Source organism: Chenopodium album, chromosome 5 (genome assembly GCF_948465745.1).
Source record: "Chenopodium album chromosome 5, dcCheAlbu1.1, whole genome shotgun sequence".
In the NCBI taxonomy this organism is placed as follows: domain Eukaryota; kingdom Viridiplantae; phylum Streptophyta; class Magnoliopsida; order Caryophyllales; family Amaranthaceae; genus Chenopodium; species Chenopodium album.
The window spans coordinates 43,295,407-43,301,992 of record NC_137838.1 but is presented as its reverse complement, the minus strand read 5'-3'; the positions used below and the strand labels follow the sequence as shown (position 1 = coordinate 43,301,992).

The window sequence follows — 6,586 nt, the reverse complement described above, 5'->3', positions numbered from 1 at the left end:
TTTGATTCAATTAACTTTGTTGAATGCTTCAAAAAGCTTTGTTTGAATGTGTTTGACTTTCATTTGATTTAATTAACTTTGTTGAACGCATTTCACTTTCAATTGATTCAAAAAGCTTTTTATTTTTTTTTATGTTTTTTTTTTATTTTTTATTTTTATTTTATTTTTGGTAAATAGAGATTTTTATTACCAAAAGAGAGAAGTTACAACTTACAAAGCTAAGTTATAACAGACACCCAAACAACACAAGACCTGCAAAACAACAAGCCAAACAACCACCAGACAAAGGTTCCAGATTCAAGCCTAGCCACCTTCTAGGAAGGGTTCTAGGAAGAACCAGGAACACAGCTGGACTCAGACTATCAGCCACCTTCTAGGAAGGGTTCTGAAAGCCAGGACCAGAACAGACACCAAAAGCAAACAGCAGAGCAAACAGGCCTGCAACTGCAAAACCAACAGCAGACTAAACAAATAACAAATGCTTCTCACTAGGGTTACATATGCAAGCAACTAAAAACACAATATCCCTAATAACACTCTTAGCAGATTTACAATCTCCATTAAACATCATAGCATTTCTCTACATCCAAATATTATAAACAGTTTCAGCAAACAACATAGCAATTAATCTGTTCCTGAAAGTAGACTTCCTGCAACACACTACAACAAATCATCACTTGTGCCACGAATTATGCCACGGGAATTCCAAATTCGTGGCATAATTTCATCTAGCAACGGGAAAAATGAACTATAATACAAAACCTAAATAAGAAGATTAATTTATGCCACGAGCATTTATTTTCCCGTGGCAAATATCTCACTTGTGCCACGGATAGCGCTTTTCTCGTGGCAAACTTTACATTTGTGCCACGAGTAGCCCTTTTCCCGTGGCAAACTTTACTTCTGTGTCACGAATAGTTTTTCCCCGTTGCAAACTTTACACTAGTACGTGTCACAAATAATAATTTTCTCGTGATAAGCAGCATAATACACTTATGTGACTTTTTTATGTTTTTCCCCCCCCAAACAATGACTACAAGTGTATATCACTAATCACTAGTTTAAAAAACTCAAAAGACACCAAAGGAATGCATTAGTTTTACATTCTTTTTCACATCATCCAATTTCAATTTCACAATTTAGGGTTTTATCCTTAATTTTATTCTCATCAATTTAGGATTCACCTAAACGCATTTAGTGAACTATTGTTTATAGTTACTGAACTCGATTTTGTTGCTATGGAATTATACTAATAGAAAAAAGCAAAAACACGTTTATAGAAAGACACTAATTTTTAGTGGATGCGTAGACCGAAAAAAAAAACCCAAAAAATTTGGTTAATATATAAAAATCGGATTAGACATTAATAATCCGTTAAATGGAATCGGTGCCCAAAAAACTCAATGGTAACGTTTTTCATTTGATTTTGATTAGTAGTAATTTTTTTTTTAGTCATTCATTCTTATCCCAATAGTCCAAGACAGCAATGCTACGGTGCTACTAGGCTATTGGCTATTCCATATAAAAAATATTTAAAAAAAAAAAAAAACTATACAGTAAATCGGTAATACCCACTTATGCAGTTATGCATATGCTTCATCTTTCTCCTCTCAAAATCACTGCATTATATTTCTCGTAAAAAGAAAATAAAAACCTTGTGCTTCATCTCTCTCATCTCAAAGTTTTTCAAGCTCTCCATGACTCCATCTTCCTCGTCACCTCCACGACTTCCTTACATCCATGTTTGATTGCCTTCCTCCATTAAACGGCCTTCGACACATCATCCTCGACCATCGTCTGCAAGTCTTGGATTCAATTTTTGCGATTAATAAGGTAGAATGAGAATGAAATTTCCTCAAGATCAAAAATATGGCGCCTTAATTAGAGAAAAATAAAAAATCAGACTGAATTTCAAATCAATTTCAGTGGTTTCATGCCATAATTCAAGCAAAAACAAATTTGAATCAAATTCGAGGTTAGGGTTTCTGGTTTATTTAGCTTTGCATTTTTTAGGGGTTTTTAGTCCAATTATTCATGTTAAATGCTGTGATTTCTCGGGTTAAATTGATGCAAATTGTTCAGCAGTTAATTTTGATGAATCCTGTTTGGCTGTTTCCCCCAAAATTATGTACTTTTTTGAGTAAATAGGTGAAACAGCTTTTGAATTTTGATAATTTTTATAAATTTGCTAACATTGTGTTTCCTTATGCATGATTTGTGTTTTTAAATTGATTTCAATTTAGTTTCGCGTTATTGAACTTGCAATTCTATTTATAAGGTGAAATTCCTTTTTTTCTTTTTTTAATTGGATTGTCTACGTCAAAAACAGTTTCATCAACTATTCAACTGGTGTGTCAATGCTGCCACCCTTTGAGAAGTGAGAACTTTTGAACTATTGATTCTTTCAACTCCTTAAGTCCCTGTTAGGAGTTTTGAGTTCAACATGAAGGAAGCAACATTATAATCCTTATTAGTTATACTAATTACAGATTTAGGTCAGCTATTTTACCAGAGAAATATCGTATCTGATAGACAAGAGGTTTCTGCGTATCTTGGTAAGCGTCTTGCATGTTTCTGTATAACTGACCCAAGTTTGAATTCTTCCGTATGCTATCTCTTGTTGCAGCTACAAGCTTATTCCTTAAAAGCTGTTTCAGAAGCTAGTAAACCATCTTAGAATCGCATCTCTTAGATTTGAAAATCTATCTGTATAAATGTGGGAGTTCTACTTATGCATGAGAATATGAGATGCTTGTTGACTTCAGGTTCAAAATTAACTAAGGTTTCTGCATAATAGTTTTTTTTTTGTTCCCAATACTTAGGCAACAAATTAAGCCATTTACATTTATAACCATTTATAGTCACATTAATAAGGTACCCAATGAATGCCCAACTTGAAGTGATTCTAACTAGTCCTGTATGCTTTATTTGAAAAAAAAAATATTATATAGCAGCCTGTCATTGTATTTAGGCCCCTTTTTTATTATCCTGCACTCATGCTAGTCTATATTTCCAGCTTCAGTAGGCAATGGTGTTGATGGATGGTCACAAAGAAAATGCATTTAATATAAACATGTTTCAAATATTGTTTGTAGTTGTATAACTATTAGCCAAGTCATGAGTGAATGATACCCGGTGTTTGAGAGTAGCCAAGCTTCTTGTATGTATGGGAGATTGATGAACGACTCAATGGAGGGGGGAATACCTATAAGACCACGAAATATGACCTTTGGAATGTCAATTTGACAAATAATAATATTTATGAAACTTTAAACTAAAGTAGAAAATCAAATCTTACTTCAAACATCATGAAGAAATTAGATTAAATCCTAGGATAGAACTCTTACCAGAAAACCAAGTAGAATACGCTATATACGCCTTGATGATAGTCCAATTTGAATAAGCACCAGGAGACCATGGATTTGGACTGAAAAGACGCCTAGGAATCCCATATCGAACATTATGAGTTGGAATTTTTTTTTAGGTACTTTCACAATTCGTATCTTTATAAAATCTAAACGTTTTTTTTTATAAGTTTTGTGATTTTAAAAAAAAATCAAATTAGTTATGTTTCTTGAATTTGGTGATGGATGTTTATTATGAATATCTGCATTTTGAATATAAATTATGGTCATATGTGATATAAGTGGTTGTTGATGAGCAATTGATGGTAGAAATCTATGCCTTCACATTTACACTTTTCAAGTTTTTGACCTTAGTTGATATAATGTGTTCCGAAACAAATTTAATTGTGGTGAAGGGGGAATATTGACAATCACCAGTATCCTTGCCAATGTAACATATGTAAATCGTGAGATTGATGGTTTGAGCTTTTAATTCTACCGATTCATTTCAATGAAGTTGTTTGATGTGAAAAAAAATTAATTGAGAGGGGATGTGAACTTATTATTAATCTTGCTCCTTTTAAATTTATCAGAGACTGTAGCAGCCACTGTGACTCCACAACCCCTTGCTCTGAAAAGGAACTCTCTCTTCCAAGGAGGCTTGCAGCCACATAACTATTGTCTTCCAGTGCTCAAAAGGGTTATCCATAGTATGTGCATTAAAATCAATAATGAATTAAATTAAAAAAAATTTCTTCTTTTTTTAGGGTGAGATTTTAGATAGGGTTTGTAGTTTGCTACGACTAATCAAGCAAAGAAAAGCCGTGAAATTTGCTCTGTTGAGTCTTTGACATGAATTTCTGTCATATTTTCTACTCTTTGCGTGCTCTGATTGTACCTTTTGGCTGTACATGCAGGCACTTGTTTCAACAGCAACTAGTAGGAGTAAAAAAATATTATCTTGGACTGATAATGGTCCTCATGAGAGGTGGAAGAAAGAATGTTCTTGTGGATGTGCTAGAATCTTTAATGCTCCTGTTGCTCTATCACTTTATGCCAAAATATTTGAAGAGGTATGCATTCATAACAGAAGTAGAAGTGGCTTAGGGTGGTCAGAGAAAGTAAGATGTTTTAGATGCTCCAAGATTTGCCACTATTGTTGTTGTATTTGGGCGCTGCTGCTGCTGCAACTACTATTGGAACATTGCTGTTGCTTCTGCTTCTACCTTGTTGATTATTACTGCTTCGATTGTATTGTACTCTTAAGAATTTTTTTTTTATTTTTTTTGGATGAATAGTGTATATTTACAAGCTATATATTAATGAAAGTATCTAAGTTTTATGTGTATATATGCACTATGTCAATTGATCAATTTAGGTGAACAAATGCACAACCGGTGCCTATTTGCTATTTTCTACTAGTATTTGTAGCCAGGTAAATTTTTTTGAATAAGAGCTTATTAGCCAAGGTAGTATTTTTGGCAAACAAGCTATTTAGTCACAGTAATATTTATAGCAATGATATTTATTAGCCACAATAGAATTTGTGGCAAATAATTTATTAGCCACATTAATATTTGTGGCAATGATTTTATTTGCCACGTGAATTACTCGTGGCATAAAACTTCAAAATTTGCCACAACATTTGTTTTCCCGTGGCAAATTCCTAGCCACGGCCTCTTGTGCCACGGGAGTAAATTTCAAAATTCCCGTGGCTAAATTACATAGCCACGTGAATTTTAAACTTGTACCACGTTTTTACTCGTGGCACAAAGGTCAATTTGTTGTAGTGACACTTGGCAATTCATTGCTGTTCTTCAGAAAACTGCAAAACAGGTCTGGAAAAACCCAGCAGATGCAAAACAGATCTCCAGATTTCTCTTGAGTATGGGCAGTCAAAGAACAGATGTTCCACAGATTCAGCAGCTCCAGAGCAAAGAAAACAGATAGGGTCACAAGGAATGTGCCAGGAAAGTAACCTATCTTTAGTCACCAGTCTGTTCATCAAAACTAACCAAGTTATGAAAAGGCTTTTAGGAGAAGCATGGTTGTTACAATTGATTCTTTTCCACTCAACTTTGGGGCCTTGAGGTTTGATTAAATCATAGAGTTTTTTTATACTCATTTTACCCTTGAAAGTCACAGAAGACCACCCCCTAACATCATTAATCATGTCTCTACAGGACATGATCTTTTTAAGAACCCAGGAGGATTTCTTAGGAATAGAAGCAGTCTAGAAGTTCTTATTAGCAAAATAATAGGTGTGAATCCACTTAACCCATAAGTTATCAGACTTATGAGCAATATCCCAAAGAATCTTAGCAATATCAGCTTTGTTCCAATCTTCAAGGAAAATGATGTTCCACCCACCACAAGAGTTGGGAAGAGACATAAACTTCCAAGCAACCAAAGCTTTCTTAGAAGGATTACCATTGCCTGTCCAAAGAAAGCATCTGAACTTTGACTCAATTTCTCTAATGATTTTCTTTGGAAGAACAAAAATCTGAGCCCAATAAGCTTGAATACCAAAGAGCACACTCTTGACAAGTTGGAGCCTACCAGCATAGGACAAATGTTTAGCAGTCCAAGAGTCAATTCTAGAGGTGATTCTCTCAACTAAAGGCCTACATTGTGAGATTGTAAGCTTTTTAGTAGAAAGAGGAACACCAAGGTACCTAAAAGGCAAAGTACCCTTATTCATTCCTAAGGTTCCCTATAAAGAGTCTTGCTCTGAATTAGTGAGGCCACCAAAATAGACATCACTTTTATCAAGATTAGCAGCAAGACCAGAAGCACTAGAGAGTTTCTGAAAAGCCTGAAGGAGATGCACTGAAATAAGATCACCTCTAGAGAAAAGAAGCAGATCATCAGCAAACATAGTATGAGTAATTCCCAGCTTTTCACATCTAGGGTGAAAATTAAAGTTTGGATCCTCAGTCATCTCAGATAAACACCTAGAAAGATATTCCATGCAAATGGAAAAAAGGAAAGGAGACATAGGATCCCCTTGTCTTAAGCCTTTCTTAGCTGGAAAAGGAGTAGTAGGGTAGCCATTCAAAAGAATAGAATAAGAAACAGTGGTCATACAGCTCATAATCCAATCAATAACTTTATTAGGAAAACCTAACTCTCCAAGAACAATTCTAAGAAACCCCCATTCAACAGAATCATAAGCCTTCCTCAAGTCAATCTTGAGCATGCATCTAGGAGTGATGAATCTGTGAGAGTAACCTTTAATAAGC

General features: G+C 34.6%; 1 long non-coding RNA gene across 1 annotated transcript; it reads left to right on the top strand.

The window, feature by feature from the left end:
• The first annotated feature begins 1,576 nt into the window (after window positions 1–1,576).
• LOC145630706 (uncharacterized) lies at window positions 1,577–4,694 on the top strand. Its single transcript, XR_014112193.1, has 2 exons — window positions 1,577–1,975; window positions 4,262–4,694. It is a non-coding gene; the product is annotated as an uncharacterized LOC145630706 (long non-coding RNA).
• The last annotated feature ends 1,892 nt before the right edge of the window (window positions 4,695–6,586 follow it).